The 24,705-nt window shown below is 44.6% G+C and overlaps 1 protein-coding gene across 4 annotated transcripts in view; it reads right to left on the bottom strand.

The window, feature by feature from the left end:
• LOC148037394 (protein FIP1-like) overlaps positions 1–24,705 on the bottom strand; it is an 80,622-nt gene that overhangs the window by 42,440 nt on the left and 13,477 nt on the right. The window lies entirely within an intron of this gene.

The raw sequence follows: 24,705 nt of genomic DNA, 5'->3' as shown, positions 1-24,705 counted from the left end.
GTTTCACTAAAACTGTTGATTTTTAGTGATTGGCTGTTGGCTCATCGACCTCTCAGTGGCTTCAAGGATCTCTCGTTTTCTCAGCTTCCTTTCTATTTTCAATTTTCCATTATACCACCTCCAAGTACTAATAAAGATGATAGGCTCCAGAGTCCTGACTATCACACCTGGAGAACTATCGTGAAAGCTTGGTTTGTGCAAAAAAGATAATGGCATATCATCTCCAGACAGAACCCAAGACCCAAGCGCCTCCTATGCATGGAAAGGCAAAAATGCAACTATGAGAGAGAGACAGAAAACAAGAGAGTGAATGTAAAGAGCACAAAACCTAGCCATGTTAGCATTAGTGCATTTCATGGGTTTTATTCGTTATATTTGGGCATTTGGGTAGCCATTTATGTTCAGCTAAATTGTCTCAAGCCTTGCCCTATGGCCTGCCTCCTCTCCACTCTCGTTCGTTGCACATCCACATCCATTGGAAAGAGGGAGACTGGAGTCACTCTGGTGGTCGCCATAGCCCATATGGCTTGTATGCAACTTTTCATGCTCTGGTATATGGATTCCATGACCCACTTCATCATTCATTGAGTTCTTGCATTCTTGCTTGCTTGTTCACCTCTTTCAGCATTCAGCAGTTGTTTCTTTGCTTCCACATTATATCTCTTTCTCACATGGTATCAAATGACCAATTTTGCCGGTTTCCCCTGCTTTGAGCTGCTGCAACAGGTCTACCATAGCCTGTGTTTTTGGTCCAAGAGCTGCTGAATGGTGCACTTAGCTGTGGCTCTTCACGATTGAGCTGGGGAAACTGCAGGCCAATGTTTGTTCCAGATTGTGTGTGCTGATAAAGTTGCATTTCCAGCCATCATCTCTTCATCTCCAACCATCATCTCTGCTCCAACGTCCTCACCTGACATCACCACCTTGCTTTGACTCCATCCCACTTTGCATTTTTGCCTTTGACCTGTTGCGCTTCCTTTCTTTAACTTTCCTAAGGTTACACTTGTGTTTCCTTAATTGTTGGGTTATTACTTCAACTAATCTTTCTTGCTTTAGAGCAGATTCGTATGTGATGGTTGTCGTGTTTGTGCACTATATTCTCTTCATTTAGTTATCACAATTCACTCTGCCAATTTGACCTATGTTGCTCAAGCTGTTGAACCTTTGGTTTTTGCATGCCTCAAGTACTCTCTTGTACCCATTTCTTTGCTTCTATCTTAATTTCATCATTCAATGGCTCCTCCCTATTCTTCTACTAACAATAAGCTCAAAGGCCCTAACTATTTGACTTGGAGTGCGGTTATGAAAGCTTGATTTGTGAAGTAGTAGCTATGGTGTCTTATTTCAAGATCTTCTGATCCTCGATAACCATCTCCTCCTTCATATTGTTGGGTCAAAGAAAATTTTGAGGAAGCAATCCTCGATTCGGATACTAATGATGTCAAAAGCATACTCCGCAATTCTTCGATGTATCTCAAAGGGAGTCCTACTGACAGCCACTGCTTGTGGAACACCTTCCAAGGTGTGGGAGAAGCTACAACTTATGGACAATGCTCCCTGCCACTCCATCAACCTTGTGGGGCCATCATTCTCCATGGTCAACTTCAAACCATCAAAATTGAGTCTAGCAACATTATTCCATCATTTCCTCTTCAAGTGACCTAGATTCAACACCAACTTCGCAACATGCAATTTACTCTTCTTGAAGCTCATCTGATGGGGATTGTGCTCTACAAGCTGCCTTCCAAGTATGACAATGCAGCTATTACTTTACGAGGCCAAAGGTCACTAAGTCCAGTTAGTTTCCATCATACGACCTCCATGTTATTGGAATGCATCTGAGCATTTGGAGTCATCTCATTGACCATTATGTGGCACGAGATCACACTCGACGTATCAATCTCGACTTTGAGCTTCAAGAGTTTTCCATTAAGGGAATGATCTGAAAGTCAAGTTGGCCGAATATAGGCAATTACTTGCTGAGTTTTCCACTACTAGCTTCTTGAAGTTAGATGATGATCAGGCTACATTCTTTTTGAATAAGCTGCCTATAATACTTTCATTCAGTACATTATCTTGTTGCCTCCATTGCCAACCTTCTATGAGTTCGAGTGTTAGTTTTTGCATTAGCACGGCTGCACAATCAAGTCCACAAGAAGTCCTCCACATATTCTTATCAGAGAGAGGTCTAGGTGCCTCTTCTTCCCAAGGGAAAACTGGCTGTGGCAAGAACTCACAAGATGCAAAGGGAAGCCAAGACAAGGGTGACATCCCTTCCTCTGACAAAACCAAAGAACCAAAACCCATTTGGCAATAACTCCCTAAGCAAAATAGGTTTTACAAGCACTGCCAAAGATCACGCCATGTGGACAAGGATTGCCATACCTAAGGCCAAGAGTCTTCCTCCTAAGAAACCTCACTAGACCACTACAACTGCCTCCACTCTTGCTAGACAATCCAATGGGGCTAACCCTCCCACTACTTGCCCATCTGCTCCTCATGTCCCAGTAGCCGTTGGACACATTACATACACACAATTCCAACAATCTATATCTTCCAATACCCTTAAAGGCTTAGTTGATTGGTCTACTAGCTCCTGACCCACTCCACTCCTTGCATCCATTCCTAGGTCATCCTCTGCACATCCATCTCGGACCACTTCTCCACCTCATCAAACATTTCATTGGCAACAATCTATCGATGGATGTACACGATGGTGGCCATATCCTTAGTCTTTTCTTCTTCGCTCTTCCATTGCATTCACTCATACATACACAATCCTTGCATTGATTCTTCATTTAGCTTTACTTTTCACTTTTTGTTTTGCTTTGGAGCATCTCACTACTGACCTCTATTTTGCAGATTCTGATCTCTCTTAAAAGGATTTGTATTTCAATATAAGACTAACCTACAGGTTTGCACCGGTTCTTCCTGGGCTGGTGAGATGGGTTGCGCATTCTCCCTTCGTGGTTTCATCTTTCTAGGAGATTTACTCTTCTACCAACATGAAGACTTCCCTATCAAAAATAATAAGTATGCTCTAATACCATGTCACAATAAGCGACAATGCAAAGAGACAGTAGGGTTTGCGAGGAGTAACACAAAGTGTGTACAGCAAACACTAAGAGAGAAGAGAAACTCAGCACGAAGAACATGGTGATGATGCACTAAATCGTACTATGAGAAGAAAGTTGATACAACAGAGCCGAAGCTCAAAAGATAAAGGCATTGTCCTGTCTGAATCAGGTGGCAACACCTATGGGAAATCTACACACTGGCAGGAGCGAAACGCAGTCTTTCCGACAATGGGCTATCGAAGTAATCACACTGGAAGGTGGAAGACAACTGTCAAGGGAGCGAACCGCAATCCTCTAATGTCGAGGACTAACCTAGGCAACAAAATGCAAATCCCAGAGTGTCAGAGCTGTCAAACGCAGGGAGAGCAGCCCAGATAAACGAGTGACACCAAGTGATGGAGGAGGAGCCAGGCTGCAAAAACGTAGGTTCCAACAGCCCCCGTGATAGACAAGTGATGAAATCACCAATGCTCGATGATAAAGACAGTCCTAGAGGCTAGGATGCTAACACCAACATCGAGACGATGATACCAAGCAAGGAGAAGATCTCCACATTGAAAAAGACAAGTGAAGGTGGAGCCTGATGGAGAAGGGTGTTAACACCGCGAAGATGATGGTGAGGCCAAGTGAAAGATGTTCCAAATGTAAGGCCTAATGATGAAACAAGGCGCCTGAAGCACATGATGAAGAGTAAAGGCAGTCAAAAGCCACAAGCCATGAACCGCAATGTCCTCCTGAAGGGGTGTGAGGGCAATGGAAGGGGCTGGTGAGAGAAGGAAAGGGTGTCTAATGACGGAGGAAGAGGGGTGAAGAATGACTGAAGAGTGGTGGGGTGATGAAGTATAAATGAATGGAGGCAATGACACACTAATAGCTTTCCCCCTCTCCATATTGAAACGTTGCAGAACTTTCGTAATATACTTTTGTTGTAACAGATAAAGAAGACCCTTTGATTTGTCTCTGAGTATACGCATGCCAAGAATGTGATTTGCCTCACCAAGATCTTTCATATCAAAGCTATTGTGTAGACTCTGCTTCAAGGAGTCCAAGGCATGAACATCCTTGCCTACAATTAGCATGTCATCCACATATAAAACCAAGAGAATAAGGATGCCATATGCTGCCTTCTTGGTATATAAGCCATGATCAACTTGAGAACGATGAAATCCCTGAGATTGCATGAATGTATCAAATTTGTGATACCATTCTCATGGTGCCTACTTCAGCCCATACAGACTTTTATTAAGTTTACATACCATGTGCTCTTTTCCCTTTGCAACAAAACCGTCAGGCTGCTGCATATAGATTTTCTCATACACATTACCATGTAAATCAATTCCATGTTCTTGCTTGTACCCTTTAGCAACCAAGCGTGCCTTGTACTTTGGCAAAGAACCAAAAGTGACTTTCATTTTGTAAACCCATTTGCAAAGTAGCACTTTTTATCCCTTTGGTAAATGTACCAAATCCCAAGTGCCATTCTTCATAAGAGATTCCATTTTTGATAGCATTGCTTTTTGCCATTTTTTTACTATCATGTCTGTCCATTGCTTCCTGGAAGCACAACGGTTCACCACAATCTGTTAACATGACATAATCAGCCACATAGTTTACTCCAAGAACAAATCTATTTGGCTGTTTTTGCACTTTGATCGACTTACTGACCCAGTGGTCAATATTTGTTGGATGTTCAACCTGCAAATCTGCATTAACAGCTTGCTGTTTTGTAGATACAGCTTGTTGTATACCTGGTTCAGGTTGTTCCAGGTGCACATGTTCTTGCTGAATTTGTGTGACATCATAGGCAAGATCCTCCTGATCATTTACAGCATCATTCCTTACATTTTCAAGGACATTTTCAGCAGGTATTTGCTGCTGTCTAATGGGCATTCTTTGCTGTCCTATTGGTACATCCTCTCGGAATACAACCCTTCGGACCTCCTTTGTTCTTTCGAGTTGTTTGTGCATGCGGTCTTCCCGGAAGATGACATCATTGCTATGTACAACTTTTCTTTTCTTGGGATCCCATAATCTATACCCCATTTCACCTTCATCACCATATCCTAGGAAAATACAATTACAGAACTTTGGTTCAAGTTTGTTGCTTTCTTCCTTGCGTATGTACACAAATGCCTCACAACCAAACACTTTCAATTGTACATACGAAGGTGGCTTGCCCGACCACCTTTCTTGGGAAACTTCCCCCCCCCCCCCCAAGACCTGTTTGGTGACCGATTAATCAAGTGTACGGCTGTCATAACAGCCTTTGCCCAAAAAACATAGGATAAAGTAGCATGTGACAGCATTGTACGGACATTGTCTTGAATGGTCCTATTCATACGCTCTGCAACACCGTTTTGGGGCGGATTACGAGAAGCAGTAAGCTCCCTTTTAATCTCTTTGCTGTCACAAAAGCCTTGAAAGGCTTTGGACACATATTCCCCACCATTGTCAGAGCGAAAGCATTTTAACGTCTTGCTGGTCTGATTTTCAGCAAGTGCCAGGAATTTTTTAAATTTATCCAAGGCCTCGTCTTTACGACGGATTGGATAAACCCATACTTTGCATGTGGCATCATCAACAAAGGTAATAAAATACTTCTTCCCCCCTAGAGGTAATCCTCGCATTTGACATACATCTGAATGTACTAACGCTAAGGATGAAGACTCTAGAGAAAGAGATTTTTTGTGTGACGTTTGAGCATGTTTACCATAAATATGATGATCACACTGTTCAAAATCAACATACCTCAAAGACGGTAAATAACCCAAACGAGTTCCAAATTGACTCATGTGTCCCAACCAGCTATGCCACAAAGAAACGCTTGGCTGCTCAGTTATGGAGACAACATAGTCACGCACACTAGATACATGCAAAGGATACAAAGTATCACTTTTGAACCCCTTGGCAACAATGCGGGAGCCCTTACATATTTTCCATTTGCTATCCCCAAAGGTAGTGTTATAGCCTTCATCATCTAGTTGCCCTGTGCTTATCAAACTCTTCTTGACCTGAGGTATATGTCTCACATTATGCAAAACAAACATGGAGCCATGCTGAAATTCCAGTTTCACACTGCCAATGCCTGCAATTTTACATGCATAGTTATCCCCCAAGTGGACAACACCACATACAGCACCATTGTAGTCAGAGAACCACTCATGATGTGGTGTGACATGAAAGGACGCACCTGAATCAAGTATCCAAGTGTGAATATCATCCTAAGAATCTGCAATCAATGCATGTGCATCCAAAGAAGAAGCAAGAAGTACATCACCATCACTGTCATTATCATGAGTGACAACATTAACCTCTTCTATTTTCACATTGCTCTTTTTGGCAAGCTGGTTGTCCTTGTTTTCAGCCTTGTTGGCTTCATTGTTTTTGTTTTTGCCCTTCTCTTTCTTCAGTTGAAAGCAATCCCTTTTGTAGTGCCCTTTTTTGCCACAATGATGGCACTCCACATTCTTGCCACGAGATTTGCTACGTGCTCTGTTTTCACAACTGCTCTTACGCTGAAACCTGCCTCTAGTGTGTAATGCATTCGAAGACTTGTTTGCTAAGTTATTCTGCCTATTGAGTTCTTCCATCAGCAAAGAACTCTCCACATTAGAGTACAGCAGCTGAGCATTCGAATTACTCAAAGCTGTCCTGAAAGTATCCCAACTTTCAGGTAGAGTGCTTTGAACTCTTCATCAATATGAAAATCCAAAGCAATCAGCTAACTGAAAATTGAGTTAAACTTATTCAAATGTACAGATATAGTTGTACCCTCTTTCATGCGAAAGCCCATCAATTTTTTCAGCCAATAAACCTTGCTGACTGCACTTTTCTAAGCATACAATTCTTCAAGCCTTTGCCACATTGCATATGCTGAATTCAGCTTCTCAATGTTGAAGAGCAAGTTGTCTGACACTGAGAGCTTAATGGTAGAGCGAGCAAGCTTGTCCAAATCATCCCACTCGTCGTGTTCCATGTCTACTGGTTTGATTCCCTTTGTTTTGATGAGCTTTACATGTTTCTTCTGCACCAAGACATTATAGCATTGTTTCTACCAGATTGCAAAATTATGGGCACCCTCAAGCTTCTTAATGTGCAAAAGATTACTGCTAATCACTGTTTCCAGCCATAATTTGCAGTCCCAAATTGACTAACCAATTACCAAAGGCAAGCCCAAATATGACACAAGTGACCCCAATGCACAAGAGTACCAACCAGCAATGAAAATCCCAAGATTGCAGAAATTTCATAACTGCAAACGAATTTTCAGAATTAAAAAATGTTGTTTGATGCACTCCTCAAGCAATTTCTGACACAATTAGAGACCAAGCCAATAGTTACATGTGAAATCCCCAAAATTTCACTATAGTTTCTGCTCCAAAGGCATTCCCGAGCACAAATTTGACAATTTGGGTCAAAAGCCCCAAATTTTTAGAGAATCTGTTCAGATTGCCTCAATTCAAGTACCCAAGTGCATATACCAAGCAACTCTTGCACAAATTGGTGAAATTCTGCAAAAGCCCCAAATTTCTTGAGTGCGGTGTGCACAAATTTCACTGAAATGTGAAAAGCCCCAAAATTTCACGGGTGAATGTGCACTGATTTTGCAATTTCTGAGTCCAATTGTCCACTTCTGCACTAAAGTCCCCGAATCCAAGAAAAGCCCCAATTTTCTTGGGAAATTTTTGGCTTTGTGCCCTTGCGTGTGAACACCTGATGAAGAAGAGAAAAATAAAAGGATATTTCTATAAAAAAAGGACGTTGACCTCTGCCCGTCATCGCCTAGCCTCGCATGCCACATTCATAGCAACTAGTCCTGGTCGCCAATCCGCGTCAGCCTGGCTGCCGTCTCGTCGGCAGCCTAAACCAGGTTCCGTGTCACCTAGCAGGTCATGTGGTCCAACCATGCTGTGTCACCTGGCCGGTCGCGTGCAGGTCCCGTTTGGCCTAGTCAGTCACCTGTCACCTGCAACAAGCGTTGACGAAGATGCAGCCTGTTACTGCTCGCTATTGCTTCTCCTGCACCTACTAAACACTGACAATTGGTCCTGAAGCTCCTACTCGCCTATCACGCAACCTGATGACCATCACTAGCTTCGGGAAGCGTGCACAGCCTATGTGCTCTGATACGAGTTTGTTGTGAAGGTTGTTCCTGAGTTGAGAGTGAAGGTGTAGAGAGTTGATAGCAGTAGAGTGAGAGAGTGAACATGACACTTGATGTTCGGTACAAAAAAGACTAGTGTACCACATATTAGATTTTGAATATATATAAAGTACAACAAGTGAAAAGGTGTATTCACACCCGAACACAATAAAAGGCACGGTGAGCCTTTATTCCCAACACAATCAATGGTCTATCTATCTGCCTCTGGAGAAGTCATAGCACCGGAGTGTCAATCTGTAAGGGGAGGGTGGATGGAAACTGAAAGTGCTATTGTTGCTCAAGTTGTATAGGGTGTCGTAACTTTGAGGAAAGTTGACTCTATGCCTTTGTAGCTAGTAAATTAGTAATGTCACACTTGTCATTATAGTGACACTATATGATGTATGATAACCCAAGTTTGGAAGAGAGAAAGAGAGTGACAAGGAGAGAGAAAGACATGATGAAAGAGAAAGAAGCCATTGAAGCTGAGAGCAAGGTGAAGAGGAGAAGGACAGTGATGTATTAATCGTGTCAAAAGATGAGAAAAATTACAAGTCCCCTCCTTTTATATCAATGTTAGTGTGATATGGCATCAATACAATTTACACAATGAATCCTCATTCTTCCCAACTTCTTACACCCCTACCCTTACCATTATCCCACACACCATGCTCAACATAGCATACAAGATCAAAGAGGAAACAATTAACCCATGTGGGGGATCACCATATTCTCTTCTAGGAAAAAACAAAATTTTAATGACCTTGCAAACTACAACTTGCCAATTATAATCTATGTGAATCAAGTGTGCTATCAATTGAGACAATGTTGAGAAGGAAATTCTGCTTTGAAGACATTTTAAGTGCACAATCAAATATGGTGTGGACTATGAAGCATACCAAATACACTTGGGTACATAGCATTAAGATAAAAACAAATTACTACAGGGGAAACCTTGCCAGCACTCAAGGTAAGGGAAAGTAGCCTCTCTCCAAGTTAGAAAGAAACCCTCTATATACATGCATGATGCAAGCTTGGGCAAAGCATAAGGTGCAATCTAAAGGCCATCAGACACAAAGATAAGCAATGATAGAGGATGGCTTTGCCATGGAAATGGATTATAATATAAACTCAATATGAGGCTGTAATTTGAGAGGGTACTTTGAGGAATGTAGCACAGATTGACAAGTTGATCCACCAAGAATAGTATGCCTTCAATGCTTTATGATGGGTTGAGACTATGGCAAAGCTCTTTGAGCTCTTGCGCTCTAATACCATGTCAAAAATAATAGGTATACTCTAATACCATGTCACAATAAGCGAGAGTGAAGAGAGACAATAGGGTTTGCGAGGAGTAACACAGAGTGTATACGGCAAACACTAACAAAGAGAAACTCAAAAAAACAAGAAGAACACGGTGATGATGCATTGAATCATGCTATGAGAAGAAAAGCTGATACAACGGAGTTGAAGCTCAAAAAATAACTGCACTGTCCTATCTGAATCAAACGGCAGCACCTGTGGGAAATCTACACAGTGAAGGGAGCGGAATGCAATCCTTCAGGCAATGGGCCATCGAAGTAATCGCTGGAAGGTAAAAGACAACTGTTGAGGGAGCGGACCCCAATTCTCTAATGCCATCAGAGATGTGAAAGATGATCACTAGCTGTCGAGGAAGCGAACCGTGGTCCTCTAATATCAAGGAGTGACTTGGGCAGACAAGTGACGCCAAGTGATGCAAGAGGAGCCATGCTGCAAAAACGCAAGTCCCAGCAGCCCCTGTGATAGACGAATGATGAAATCACTGATGCTCGATGATGGAAACTGTCGCTAGAGACTAGGATGCTGACACCAACGTGGAGATGATGACACTAGGCAAGGAGAAAATCTCCACACTAAAAAATGCACGTGAAGATTGAGCCTTGTGGAGAAGGGTGTTGATGCCAAGCAAATGATGGTGGCGCCAAGTGAAAGATGTTCCAAACGTAAGGCATGATAATGAAATAGGGCACTTGAAGCAGATGATGAAGGATAAAGGCAGCCACAAGACACGAGCTGCAATGTCCTCTTGAAGGGGTGTAAGGGCAATGGAAGGGGCTGGTGAGAGAAGGGAAGGGTGTTTGATGACGAAGAAAGAGGGGTAAAAAATGACTGAAGAGTGGTGGGGTGGTGAAGAAAGAATGAAGTGACTACCTATTTATAGGCATAAGCTGTCTAGGGTGGCACACCACTGTGTGGGTGCCCACTGAAAAAGTGACAAAAATGTGGACACCAGCCCTTTTTGGGGCTGTCATTGCGAAACCCTAAATGAAGTGTGTAAACTGAAGAAGTGGTTTCTCAACATTCCCCTCCCGAGGCAAATCACACAGCATCTCTCTTGACGCTATCATGGCAGTGACTTCTACTTTGCTCCTCTAGTCGGGGTGCTTCATCTTCATCCTCGTCTCAATATCCAAGCTGAGAGGGGGTTCCTACCCTTTCATGGTATTCTACAAGATTCGGCACTTGTCTTCAATATCGACATTCCTCCCCTGTTGTACCTTCTCCTTTGCATTGCATGATTTTATCATCTTTGTAAAGGACACTTAGGCAATTAAACAATTTCCCCACACATGACACTATCCAAGTGGCACCTGATGCATGCACATTCTCATCATGTAGCATACTACTATGCATCTCACTGTGCAGAGAAAACCTAGGTACCTAAGCTATCTCCACCAACGTTTCTTCACCACCATCTGACTATCCTTCATCACCCTTTTTCTCGTTATCGACACCCTCGAATGGTTCGGTTTGCTTGTTTGTTGTGTAATATATTGGATCTAACCATCCCTTTTCATTCTTCCCAAGGGGCACAATTACTTGAAAGGCTATAAACCATATATTCTTCCCCAAACCAAAAGAAAAAAGTCCAACGTGGTTCTATCTACCTTTGCAAGTCCTGGTAGGTCACTAGGTCATTCGGCAACTCACGAGCACCATTTGTCCAATGCCTTGGCCTCACTAGAGTGATCACTTGGGCTCCATTGGTAAGATAACCATCATCTTTGTAGTCTTCATAGGCCACTGGGCAGCCAACATGCACCCTTCATCCCCGATGCCCTGGCTGCTTAGGGGTGGGATGCCTCAGAAAAACAAGGGTTGTGCTTTTCTTACTATCCCTTTCTAGTTTCAATTTTTGGCCTAAGAGAGAGCATTGACCTAAACATTCATTGCCCACTAATTGGCTCTTTAAAAACAGCCCAAAAACAATAAATTACCAAAAGTTTCATTAAACAAGGATCCGTACCCAAGTACTCAATGAAGCAGTTGAAGGCATTAATTTGCAACTGATCCAAGGGGTAGTCTACACGCAAATTATTATGGCCCGTGTGAGAGAGATTGAAGACCCAATCTTGGCTCTGATTGTTGTACAATACAGGGGCAAATTGTGCCCAAGCAATGCTAGTTATTTAGGACAGCCATTTGTATTGAAGATTGAAGGAGATCAGCCTATATCTTAGTATACTACAACCTATAGCAATATAAGATAAAGAAATACTACAAGGGGTGCTAGTTGTTATTGGGGCCAATCGATCAACTGTCCAAGATTAAGTGGTACGGTGTGTATTTAATGCTTGCTGTAATTTAAGTTAAATAAGGTTATCACCACCATTGCCAAGAAAGAAGGCTGGTTTCATGGTTCCATTGCTAGGATTCATCAACTGCCTTGGGTAGATGGGCCCGAGGCACTTGTGTGCAAGTAGGTGAAGTTGCATATTGCTGAAATTGTGATCAATTGAGTGCATTACAATAAGCATGTCATCATGCAGTGATTTGGGTTCAAGTCATGTCACATGATAATGTTTCAACTTCTGAAGGTACACAAAGCAATAGGAGGAATGCAATCCTTAATTTTGGAGTAGGCTCACAGCATGGGCAACAAGAAGAAAACGTGGGTTTAGAGCAAGAAGCAGGACACTCTATGCTACAAGATGTTAATGACCAGCAAGGTGATGAGGAATATGATGACCAATTTAAGGCTCAATTGAGGCCAGCAACAAACATCTTTGCCCAATTGGCCAAGATCCTCAATCCATGAGATTCTTGAACTCTCGGAAGAAGGGCAACGAGGGCATAGCAGCCAGAATCGTCAGAAACGTTTAGAAATGAAACGTCAGAAACGTGTTTCGTAAGTTTCTTTCAAGAGGGGGTAAAATAAGAAACGCGGGTTTTTTTATATAGAGATTTTTAATAGTTTTGATTGGGGAAAGAGGTTCTAAACCTCTATGGAACTCTCTCTTAAACAAAGAACGGCTAATTGAGCTTGAGTGATAATAGAGTCAATTGAGAATAATACATTATACGTTACATATCCATGATCCATTATTGACTTGTCACTTATGTCAAAGTTAGTCTTTGAATAAGCTATACTATAGTTTAGAACTCAAACATTATGATTCATACATATCATACAAAGAAAATTGAAATTAACATGTAAATAGTCTATCTATAATGTGGATTGAGTCAAGTTGCAACATCATGATTCTCATTTCAAAACAAAGTGACAAAATGTCAAAATCGAGAATAAATCGTAATATATCATAAATAACTTACAAATGAGACTAAGGTCGTATAATATTCAAATCTCAATACAAGAATAGATACTAGATTGACAAAGTTCAATAACTACACAAAATCACAAAAAAATCAGTCTCTCATCCAAAATCTTGAGCCCTCACGAGTCATTACACATCATCATCTTTAACATTGCCCAATAGCCTATGGATAATAAATTATGTGGCCCAAAAGGAAGAGGTGGCAAAACAAGTACTTGACAGTTGATACATGTACTCCGGCCATGTAGGGAGCAAAGGTCCATGTCGGCACGCATCGGTGGGAGGTTTGGTGATCCTGGAAGAGGAGCACCCAATGGTCTGTCCATCTACCTATGCAAAAGTCATAGCAACGAAGTGTCAACCTATAAACGGGAGAGTGGGAGGGAGACGAAGAGAAAAGTATCTCTGTCTCCCAGTGATGCACCAAAAGGGGGAAATCAATAGATGAAACGGAACCCACAACCTGTCTTTACCTTCTCTAATACAAAGGATCTTTGTGATTCATTGAGCACCTTTGGCTCTAAAAAGTTTAAAAATGACTAAGAGACCAGACAAACAGTACGGTTTGCAAGGAAAAACATAGTCTCTACACGGCAAACATTGAGAGAGAGGACAAACTCAAAAAACACAAAAGAACATGGTGATGATGCACCAAATCATGCTATGAGAAGAGAAGCTAATACCGCAAAGGTGAATCTCAGAAGATGGCCGCACTGTCCTATCAAAATCAGGTGGCAACACCTATGGAAATCTGCACAACGAAGGGAGCGAATCGCAATCCTTTGATGCTGTCAGAGATGAGGAAAATGATCACGAGCCCACGTGTTGATACTAACTGCTAGATGATGAGACCAGATGATGAGGATGTCCACAGGTACCAATAGGCAAATACCACAAGCTCAAGGAGCTAATGCCAGGTGCATGAAGACTGACACCAAGAAGGAGAGTGATTACGCCAAGCTAGGAATGATGGCGATAGGTAGGGGCAAGGCCTTGAGACAGCCAAATGCAAGAATGAATGATGCTTGAAGGGAGAAAAAGCTATCGCCAATGTATGAATGTTGACGCCAAATAGGGGGAAACTCCAAAACGCAAAGGCTTGATGATGTGGAACAAAGCTCCTTAAGTAGAGGATGAAGATGCAATAGGCAGCCACGAACCAGTGTCTACCGGAAGGGATGTGATAGCAATGGAAGGACTAGAGAGAGAGAAGAAGGGTGTCTAATGACGAAGGAAGAGTGGTGGAAAATGACCGAAGAAAGGTGAAGAATGAATAAAGTGACGCCTTAGAGTGGGCACCCACTGATGAAATGACCAAAATGTGGACACCAACTCTTTTTGGGGCTGTCACTGACAAACCCTAAATGAAGTGTGGAAACTGAAGAAGTGGATTCTCAACAACCCCTCTCAGGCCCAAAAAGGGAGGAAAAAAGGGGGAGCAAAGAGAGATATGAAGGTGTAGAGGAACCTGGAGATCCAAGATTTCCACCTAAAAGGTAATCTGTAGTGAGGAACGGTGGATGGGATAAACTGTAGAAACCTAACTCCACCTCGGGAGAGAAGCGACTAACTCCATAACACCATGCTGGAAGGAATATGAAGGCCTTGTCATCAAGTCGTGAGATTGAACCTCCATAGGTCCCAATGTAGGCGGTACCTAAAGATCCTGGGTATCAATAGGAGAAATCATTGCTCGAAGAGAACCATCCCTAAAGAGTAAATGGTGAGTGAAGAACTTCATGATGTGTAGGTGCCCCCCTTGAGGATGGTGAAGGAGAGGCCCTCTCTGAAGCCTAAGAAGTAGGAGCCCCCTCTAAGGGCAAAGAGTGCATCCCCCTCTGAATCCCCCTCTATGAGTCATAGGGAATCTAAAAACTCATGGATCCAGAACTTCAAATCATCAAATGACAAAGGAAGCCGCACCGATCATGTCTAAGAAGGTATCTAAGATGTCGAAGATGTCGCAGAACTCCCACAAGTGAACTCTCGAACCTGAGTAGTCGAGGATTGGGAAAGGTGAGTATCATGAGGACATGTATTTTTGAAACCTCACTTGACATGTGGATTATTTTTTAAGCACATGATTAAGTAAATGTTGCACATGTGAGATGTAACTCGGGTTAGAGTAAATTTACGAGCCAAGGACCCAAGGAAATCACGGGATGTCAAAGGCAAAAGTTACTATAAGTTATGCCGCACCAGTACTTGGTAGTATCTGATGCTAGTTGTTGGCCTAGGTCATTGATTTGGCCATAAGTGTTAGTTGGTGACACTAGGAAAGTGGCGTTTAATGGTACCTAACACCAATCTGATGGTCAAAGATAGAGCAAAGACACTCGGGAATGGAAGTTGCCTAGCCAATTTAATTATTGGCCAGTCATATTATTTTTTACGATACCAAAATAATTATTAGATTAATTTTTCAATATTTAAAGACTGAAAAATAATATTTAATTATGGATAATGCTGAAAAAACCATTTGGAAAGGCTGCAACTTGTGAAGAATGCCCATGCAAGACTGAAAAACGTCTTTAGAGGCTGGAGAGAGGCATTTTTAGTGTATTCAACCTGCAAGAGAGAGAGAGAGGAGATGTTGTTGATCTGATTTGCAGCCATTGGAAAACCTTCTGAGGTAGCCAGGGGCAAAAGAAGACCAATCAACAGTAGGTGATAGCATCTACAAGCTGTTGAGACAGGGCAGCAACTAAATGACTGATTTTCTTCAATTATTTGCATCTACAAGCTGTTGAGATAGGGAAGCAACAATAAATGACCAATTTTCTTTAGTTCTTCACGAAGAAAGTCTGAATTTTCTCTCTCCTCAACATTCTCTCTTGTCTCCTAGCCTTTCTACAGCCTTGCTCCAAAGATTATAGCATTGAGATTACCAGAGGCTGAGAAATTTCAAATTTCTCTATTGTAAATCCTAATCTGCAACAAAAATTAGAATTTAGCAACAGCCTTGGGAAGCGTGCCAAAAATTGGAAGCTCCAAGACTTAGATTCAACAAAGTTGAAGCTGTTTTTAGCCTATTCAAGTGGAGGGACCAACAAATCATTGAATTTGGGGCATTTTCCATCTCCATCAAAGCGAGTGAAGGTCAATTGATTAACCGAATCAAGGGGCAAATCAAATTGAAGACTTGCTGGTCATTTTGAACAACAAGGGGAGTTGGAATACCGAAAGGGATTGGAAGACTCCCATTGTACATCAACTTCTTCTTCAATTAAGTTAAATAAATACCAAAAGGGGCGTTAGTTTTGGGACTAACAAGGTATCCAATGTCCAAGATTATATGATAAAGTGTGCATTTCAGTTTTGTGAATTTGTTAATTGTTGTAAATAGTGCTTAATCAGGTTATTTACCACCCTATTCGAGGAGAAAGGTTGATTACAGTGAGGCTCATGCTAAGCCAAGGGTGAACAACAGTCAATATCTCTCAATGGAGTAGACTATGGAGCCTAAGTAATGGAAGATGTCGAACAACCACTAGCTCTCGAAGGAGTGAACTGTCAAGGGGATGATATCCACAGTCACTGCCTCTCAAGGAAACGGACTGCTAAACCACGAGATGTCAAGGTGGCAATACAGAAATGCTAGAAGTAGAAACAACCTTCGATAGTGCATTGCAGCGGTCGCGAGGAGGCCGTGGTGCCTGATGATCCTCCTTTTGTCGAGAGGACTTAGTGTGCATAGGACGCGTCTTATTACGTTGAGCATAAATATCTGAAGCTCTTTGCAGAATAAACTCTATGGCCCAAAGGGAGAAGTGGCGCAAGTGCATGGGGGTAGATGCATGTACTCTGGCAATGTAGGGAGCAAAGATCCATGTCGACAAGCATCAGTGGGCGGTCCAATGATGCCGGAAGAGGAGCACCCACTAGTCTATCCATCTGCCTGTGGAGAAATCAAAGCACCGAAGTCTCGACCTGTAAAAGGGAGGGTGGGAGGAAAAGGAAGAGAAGGGCATCTCTCTCTCCTAGTGATGCAATAGAAGGGAGAAATCAGTAGATGGTGTTGAACCTACAATCTGTCTTTTCCTTTTTTTATGCAAAGGATCTTCATGGTTCACTGGGTGCCTCTAGCTCTAATACCATGTCAAAATGTGACTAAGAGACTGAAGACACAGTAAGGTTTGCGGGGAGAAACACAGAGTGTATATGGTGAACACTAAGAGAGAAAAGAAACTCAGAAACACAGAAAAACACAATGATGATGCACTAAATCATGCTATGAGAAGAAAAGTTAATACGGCGGAGCTGAAGCTCAAAAGATGACTGCATTGTCCTATCTGTCAACCTGTAAAAGGGAGGGTGGGAGGGAAAGGAAGAGAAAGGCATCTCTCTCTCCTAGTGATGCAACAGAAGGGAGAAATCAATAGATGGTGTTGAACCTACAACCTGTCTTTTCCTTTTTTTATGAAAAGGATCTTCATGGTTCACTAGGTGCCTCTAGCTCTAATTGTCAGAGTGCAGCGATGCGGAAGCGTAGGACTGAGAGAGAGAGAACGCAGAGAGAGAAGGGAGAGAAAGAGACAGTGTACACTGAAGATCTACTGTATAAAGAATGCTGAATACAAAGATATACACGAGCGCAGTGCGCTGGACTGCGTGTCTCCACCTCGACGATGCGACCTGCTGTCCACCTCAAAGTCTGTTGCAGTCTGCACTGTCTGCTGTCAGAAATCTGCGAACAGAGACAGAGATCTGCACGGCACCGGTCTGTAATCTGCGACAGAGAATGATCGCCAGACTGCTGAAAACGTCAGCAATAAATAGGCGAAAATCTGCCTGGAATGGGGCGCCAAAATAGGGCGCAGCCTGATAAAAATCGGCTGCAGGCAGTCGGACTGCCACGTGGCAGTCCGACTGCACAGTCCGACTGTGCAGCTGGACTGTGCAGCTGCTGCCTGAAAACAGGCTATGATCTCTGACACCCCCTCTCAGAGCCTGGACAGGGCAGAAGTCTGAGGGATCTGGAATGTTGCCGAAGTAGAGCCTGAGGAAGCGCCTTCGTAAACAAATCCGCAAGATTATCCTCCGTCTTGCAATACTCCACAGTGATGGTCTCATCCAAAAGCTTTTCTCGGATGAAGTGGTACTGGATCTCAATGTGCTTCGTCCGGGCATGAAAAACAGGGTTCCTTGCCAAGGCAATGCAACTCTCATTGTCACATCGCAGCAATGTAGGACGAGTCTGGGGGCACCCAAGCTCCTCCAACAGTCTCCGAAGCCACACAACCTCGCATGTGGTGGAAGACGCGGCCCGATACTCCGCCTCAGTAGACGAAAGGGCTACCGTGGGCTGCTTCTTGCTACTCCAAGAAATAACACCTGCACCCAAAGTAAAACAGTAACCTGTTGTAGACCGCCTGTGGTCCACGTCACCGGCCCAATCCGAGTCGCTCCAACCTGCAAGTACAAGATCTGACCCATCTGTCCCTGCGGGGTAATGAATCCCCAAATCAGACGTCCCCCTCAGATACCGAAGTATCCTCTGAGCAGCCTGCCAATGCACCGTCTTAGGTTCACTCATGAACCCCGCCAAGAGCCCAACAGCAAAACATAGATCAACCCTGGTGTTGAGAAGCCAAATCAAAGACCCTATCAACTGTCGATAGCGGGAAGCATCCGCCAAAGGAGAAGCTGAGTGGGAAATGGCCTTCCAGTTCGGATCCATAGGAGTAGAGAGGGCCCGACAATCTTCCATCTCAAAAGACACCAAGAGCTCCTGTACATATCTCTGTTGGGAGAGAAAGATCCCCCTCTGAGACTGAAAAATCTCATGTCCTAAAAAGAAATGGAGTAGCCCTAAATCCGTCATCTCGAACGTCCGATGTAAAGCTGACTTTGTCTCCTGGACCTGCTGTGCATCATCACCTGTGACAATCAAATCATCAACATATAATACAAACAGCACACAACCATCCTCGGAAGTGTGAACATACAGCTGCGGATCGGCCTTGGACCGCCGATATCCCAACTGAGTCTGGAGGAACGAATCAATCTTCTCGTTCCAAGCTCGCGGGGCCTGCTTGAGACCATACAGGGCCTTCTTCAACCTGTAGACTTTCCCATCTGAAGAACCAAAGCCAGGAGGCTGCTCAACGTAGATCTCCTCCTTCAAATCACCATTCAGGAAGGCCGACTTCACATCCAGCTGATAAACAGGCCATCTCCTATGGCCAGCCAAAGCAAGAACAGCTCTAATGGTTGCCATACGAGCTGTAGGGGCAAAGGTGTCATGACAGTCAATCCCTGGGCGCTGGGCAAAACCCTTAGCAACAAGGCGAGCCTTGTGCTTATCCAAAGTACCATCACTGAGATATTTGGTCTTGAAGACCCACTTGACTCCAATCACCTTCTTCTTCGAGGGCGTGGCACAAGTGACCAAGTGCCATTCCTCTCAATAGCCTCCAACTCAGCTTCCATAGCTTTCTTCCATGGGGCGGACTGTAAAGCCTCCTTCACGGAGGTGGGCTCTTGATCCTGCATAACTCGGGACATCAAACAATAATTGGAGCACACAAGCTCCGAAGAATGCGCCTGGTGCCTCCGTGACCGCCGCGGACCATCCTGCGGTCCCCACTCCTCAGGAACCCCCTCGATCCCTGAATCACGGAGTGTGTCACGGGCCCAGTGAGGAGGAGGCCGAACCTCCCCTCGTCGTTCTCCATCAGTAGAAGACTCTGGAATGTCCACCGGGGGTAACTCCTCAGAAGGATCCGGTGGAACAGTAGACTCTGTGTCAGAAACAGAATCATAATCAAACGGCACAGGCTCCAGTGGAACTGTAGAAGGAGCCAAACTCTCCCCTGGATCTCCAAGAACGGGATGCTCCTCACCCGTTGAAGAAGCCGGAACCTCCACAAACCGCACATCACGGCTAGTATATACATCCCGCTTGACGGGATCATAGAGTCGGTAGCCTTGGGACTGGGAGCTATAGCCAACAAATACCTGTTTGCGGGAAGCCGCTTCGAATTTGTCACGGTGAGCTTTGGGAATGTGAACATAGGCATCACACCCAAAGACCCGAAAGTAAGAAACATCTGGCTTCGACCCAAAATATGCCTCAAATGGAGTCATCCCTTCCACGGCCGAAGTAGGAGATCGATTAAGAATGTGGACTGCAGTAGCCACAGCCTCGGCCCACAGAACCTGGGGGGTCTGTCGGTGCTCCATCATGGTGCGCGCCATCTCGATCACACTGCGGTTCTTCCGTTCGAGAATACCATTTTCTTGTGGAGTATTCGTATTGGCAAACTCCTGGTGAATTCCTCTATCTGCACAAAACCGAGCAAATTCATTAGAGACAAATTCACCTCCCTTGTCGGATCGCAAGGTCTTCAACTGCCGGCCTGATCGGTTCTCCACAAAGAGAAGCCAATCCTTGAAGTGCGAGAAAGCTTCTGATTTTAGTGCCAAAAAATAGGCCCATGTCATCCTGCTATAGTCATCCACGATCAGCATGAAGTACGAGCTCCCACGCAGGGACTCATTCCTCATAGGGCCACATAGATCCGTAGATACTAACTCCATCGGTGAAGTAGACCGCCGCGAAGCGGTGTGGGGAATGGCATCCCTATGCTGCTTCCCCCTTATGCAGGAGACACATGGCTGCTGGCTCACCACTATATCCGGCAACCCTCGAACAAGCTGTCCCCGTGACGCCTTCCGAAGATAGTCATAGTTCAGGTGACCAAACCTAGCATGCCATAATTCAGACTGTGACTGTGAGGTAAGAAGAAGAGTAGAGAGGGCAGTGGAAGACTTCAGTTTGTAAATGCCGTTCTCCTCATATCCAGATGATAGAACCTTCCTCGATTCACAATCAAGGACTCGCACTGTAGAACTGTCAAACTCCACCAGAAGACCAAGGGAGCAAATCTTATGGACTGAAAGGAGATGGTACCCCAATCCTGGTACATGCAAAACCTCTGAGGTATGGGTGCCACCTCGTCCATCCGGAATAAGCTGCATCTTACCCCGACCTGCAATAGAAACTGAAGAGCTGTCTCCAATGAGAACCTGCCCACGCGACGGGCGCAGCTGGGCAACACCATCTGATGAAGGAGTCATGTGCCGTGAGACACCACTATCAATAATCCACTCTCGAGATTGGGAAGCCGCCATCGCAGCATCAGAAGCATTCGGTGAAGCGTCCTCAATGACTACTAGATGTAGAAATGCAGCTGATGAGGGTGCAGCCACCGCTCCAGAATCCTTGGTTTCCTTCTTCTTGGTGTCCTTCGAGTCTTTGTCAGGGCAATCCTTCTTCCAATGGCCAGTCTTTCCACAAATATGGCATGTGGAGTCTTTGTCCTTGTCCTTCTCCTTGTCCTTCTTGGACTTGTTATCCCCCTTCTTCTTCTTTTGGTCCTTCCCCTTCTTCTGAGAGGCTTGACCTGTCAACGCCTCCGTCTTGGAAGCATTCTGTCCCTTTAACTGTTCCTCTTGGTCCAAGACCATAGGAACCAACTCCTCCCACCGAAGAGTAGACTCTCGCCCTGAAGCAATAAGGGCAGAGTAAAATGTACCGAATCGTGGCGGCAACTGGGACAAGAGTGTAATCGCCATGTCTTCGGAGGAGATCGGCTTCCCCGCATTCTGAACCTGCATCTGTAGCTGCCTTAGCTTGTTAATGTGTTCCCTTAGCGAAGAAGACTTATTGACGGACAAGGTCCGCATCTGTACCTCCAAAGAAACCCTCTTCATCAGGGTCATCCGATTGTACATTTGATCAAGCTCCAGCCATATCTCACGAGCCACCGTCAAGTGCTCGATGTGAGCGATCACGGCTGTAGTGCATGATAGAAAGAGAAAGGATCGAATCCTGGCATTCAGTTTGTCCCAATGAGACTGGGCCCTGGCCAACTCCGCACGAGCATCGGAAGAGAGTTTGGACTCATCTCTTACCGAAGGCCGGTCAATATCTTCCTGTACCAACTCCGCCAAATCATAGGACTCCAGTATGGCCAACATCATAACGCGCCAAATGCGGTAGTTGTCGCCGTCGAGCTTCTGATCTGTAGGAAGAGCCGGTAGGACAGGCACCTTCCGGTCCATAATCGCCTGGAACTCCAAGTCCATCTCTGTAGACATCTTCACCTGCAATGCCTTCTCAAACGCAAAAGCAGCCCCCTCTGACTGGGTAAACTCAGCCTGCTAAGGCTCTTCTGCGTCCCGAAGCTTCTTCACCCGCCGGAGGCGATGAAAAAGCAAAACCTGCACTTTTAGGTTGAAAACTCAAACTTTCTCCGCGTAAAACAGCAGTAAACAGCAGCAAAGCCACCACCTGTACTCCTTTCCTGTGCGCCCACACTCGTTTCAGCCTTGTTCCAAGGCGCAGCCCTCCTGTCTGCCCTTAAACGCAAAAAACGCAAATTTGTGTCGCGATGGAAACTCCTCTTCAGGTTAATTCTGCGCTCAGTCAGCCCTCAAACACTGCTCTGATGCCATGTCAGAGTGCAGCGGTGCGGAAGCGTAGGACTGAGAGAGAGAGAACGCAGAGAGAGAAGGGAGAGAAAGAGACAGTGTACACTGAAGATCTGCTGTATAAAGAATGCTGAATACAAAGATATACACGGGCGCAGTGCGCTGGACTGCGTGTCTCCACCTCGACGATGCGACCTGCTGTCCACCTCGAAGTCTGCTGCAGTCTGCACTGTCTGCTGTCAGAAATCTGCGAACAGAGACAGAGATCTGCACGGCACCGGTCTGTAATCTGCGACAGAGAATGATCGCCAGACTGCTGAAAACGTCAGCAATAAATAGGCGAAAATCTGCCTGGAATGGGGCGCCAAAATAGGGCGCAGCCTGATAAAAATCGGCTGCAGGCAGTCGGACTGCCACGTGGCAGTCCGACTGCACAGTCCGACTGTGCAGCTGGACTGTGCAGCTGCTGCCTGAAAACAGGCTATGATCTCTGACACTAATACCATATCAAAATGTGACTAAGAGACCGAAGACACGGTAAGGTTTGCGGGGAGAAACACAATGTGTGTATGGTGAACACTAAGAGAGAAAAGAAACTCAGAAACACAGAAAAACACAATGATGATGCACTAAATCATGCTATGAGAAGAAAAGTTAATACGGCAAAGCTAAAGCTCAAAAGATGACTGCACTGTCCTGTCTAAATCAAGTAGCAGCACCTATGGGAATCTACACAACGAAGGGAGCAAAACGCAATCCTCTACACAGTATTCATTCAAAGTAATCACTGGAAGGAGAAGGACAACTGTTGAGGGAGCAAACCGCAGTCCTCTAATGCCATCGGAGATGAGGAAGATGATCACCAACTATCGAGGGACCAAACCGCAGTCCTGAAATGCGTGGGATATAGCTTGGGCAGCAAACGCAAATCCTAGAGTGTGTCGAAGCTGTCGAATGCAAGGAGAGCAGCCCAAATGATAATACCAAGTGTTGGATAATGACACCAGATCATAAAAATGTCCCCAGGCAACAAAATGAAAATATGAAGGATTCAAGGAGCTGACACTAAGTGTCAGAAGGCTGATGCCAAGAAGGAGAGTGCTAACGCCAAGCTAGGAACGATGACGCCTCGCAAGGGGAAGGCCTCTAGGCAGCCAAACGAAAGAATGAATAATGGTTGAAGGGAGAAAAAGCTATCGCCAATATATGAATGTTGAGACCAAATAGGGGGAAGGTCCAAAATGCAAAGGCCTCATGATGTGGAATAGAGCACCTGAAGCGGATGAAAGGGGTGTGAGGGCAATGGAAGGACTCAAGAGAGAAGGGAAGGGTGTTTGATGATGAAGGGAGAGTAGTGGAGAATAACCGAAGAAGGTGAAGAATGAATGAAGCGACGGCCTATTTATAGGCATAAGCTATCTAGGTGGGCGCCCACTTAAGAAACGACCAAAATGTGGACACCAACCCTTTCTAGGGCTGTCAATGACAAACCCTAAATGAAGTGTGGAAAGTGAAGAAGTGGATTCTCAAAAACCCCCTCTCAGGCCCAAAAAGAGACAAAGAAAGGGGAGTGAAGAGAGATATAAAGAAGATGTAGAGGATTCCAAAGATCCAATATTTCCACCTGAAAGGTAACTTGTAGTAAGGAACAGTAGACGAGATGAACTATAAAACCTAACTCCACCTTGGGAGAGAAGCCATTATTAGCTCCATAACTTCATCTTGGAAGGAATACGAAGGCCTCATCACCAAGTCGCAGCTGAACCTCCAAGGCCCCGATCTAGGGGTACTTGAAGATCCTCAGTATAAATACGAGAAATGGCTGCTCGAAGACAACCATCCCCAAAGAGTAAATGGTGGGTGAAGAACTTCATGATGAGTAGGTGCTCCCCTGAGGGTGGTGAGGGAGAGGTCCCCCTGTAAAGCCGAAAAATAAGTAGGAGCCCCTTCTGAGGGCAAAGAAAGTACATCCCCCTCTACCAGAGATAGGGAATCTAAAAACTCATATTGAAGAACTCCTAGAGGTGGCCTCTCGCACCTGAGTAGTTGAAAGTGGAGAAAGGTGAGGTTCATGCTAAGCCAATAGGCAACGATCGATGTCTCTCAATGGAGTAGACTATGGAGCCAAAGTAATGGAAGATGTCGAACAACCACTAGCTCTCGAAGAAGCGGACTATCAAGGGGACAATATCCAACATTCATTCTCTCTCGAGGGAGCGGATTGCACAACCACATGTTGTCCAAGTGGCAGTCTTGAAACCCCAAAAGAAGTAGAAACAACCTCCATAGCGCATTGTGGTGGTCACGAGGAGGCCATGGCGCCTGACGATCCTAGTGTGCATTGGATGTGTCTTATTGCGTTGAGCATAAAAATCTGAAGCCCTGTGCAAAATAAACTCTATGGCCTAGAGGGAGAGGTGGCACGAGTGCCTAGGGATAGACGCATGTA

Source organism: Lygodium microphyllum, chromosome 4, assembly GCF_053477565.2.
Source record: "Lygodium microphyllum isolate KBCC chromosome 4, Lygodium_microphyllum_v1.1.10, whole genome shotgun sequence".
Classification (NCBI taxonomy): Eukaryota; Viridiplantae; Streptophyta; class Polypodiopsida; order Schizaeales; family Lygodiaceae; genus Lygodium; species Lygodium microphyllum.
Note: the sequence above shows the minus strand (reverse complement) of the source record. Positions and strands in the feature narration are given on the sequence as shown.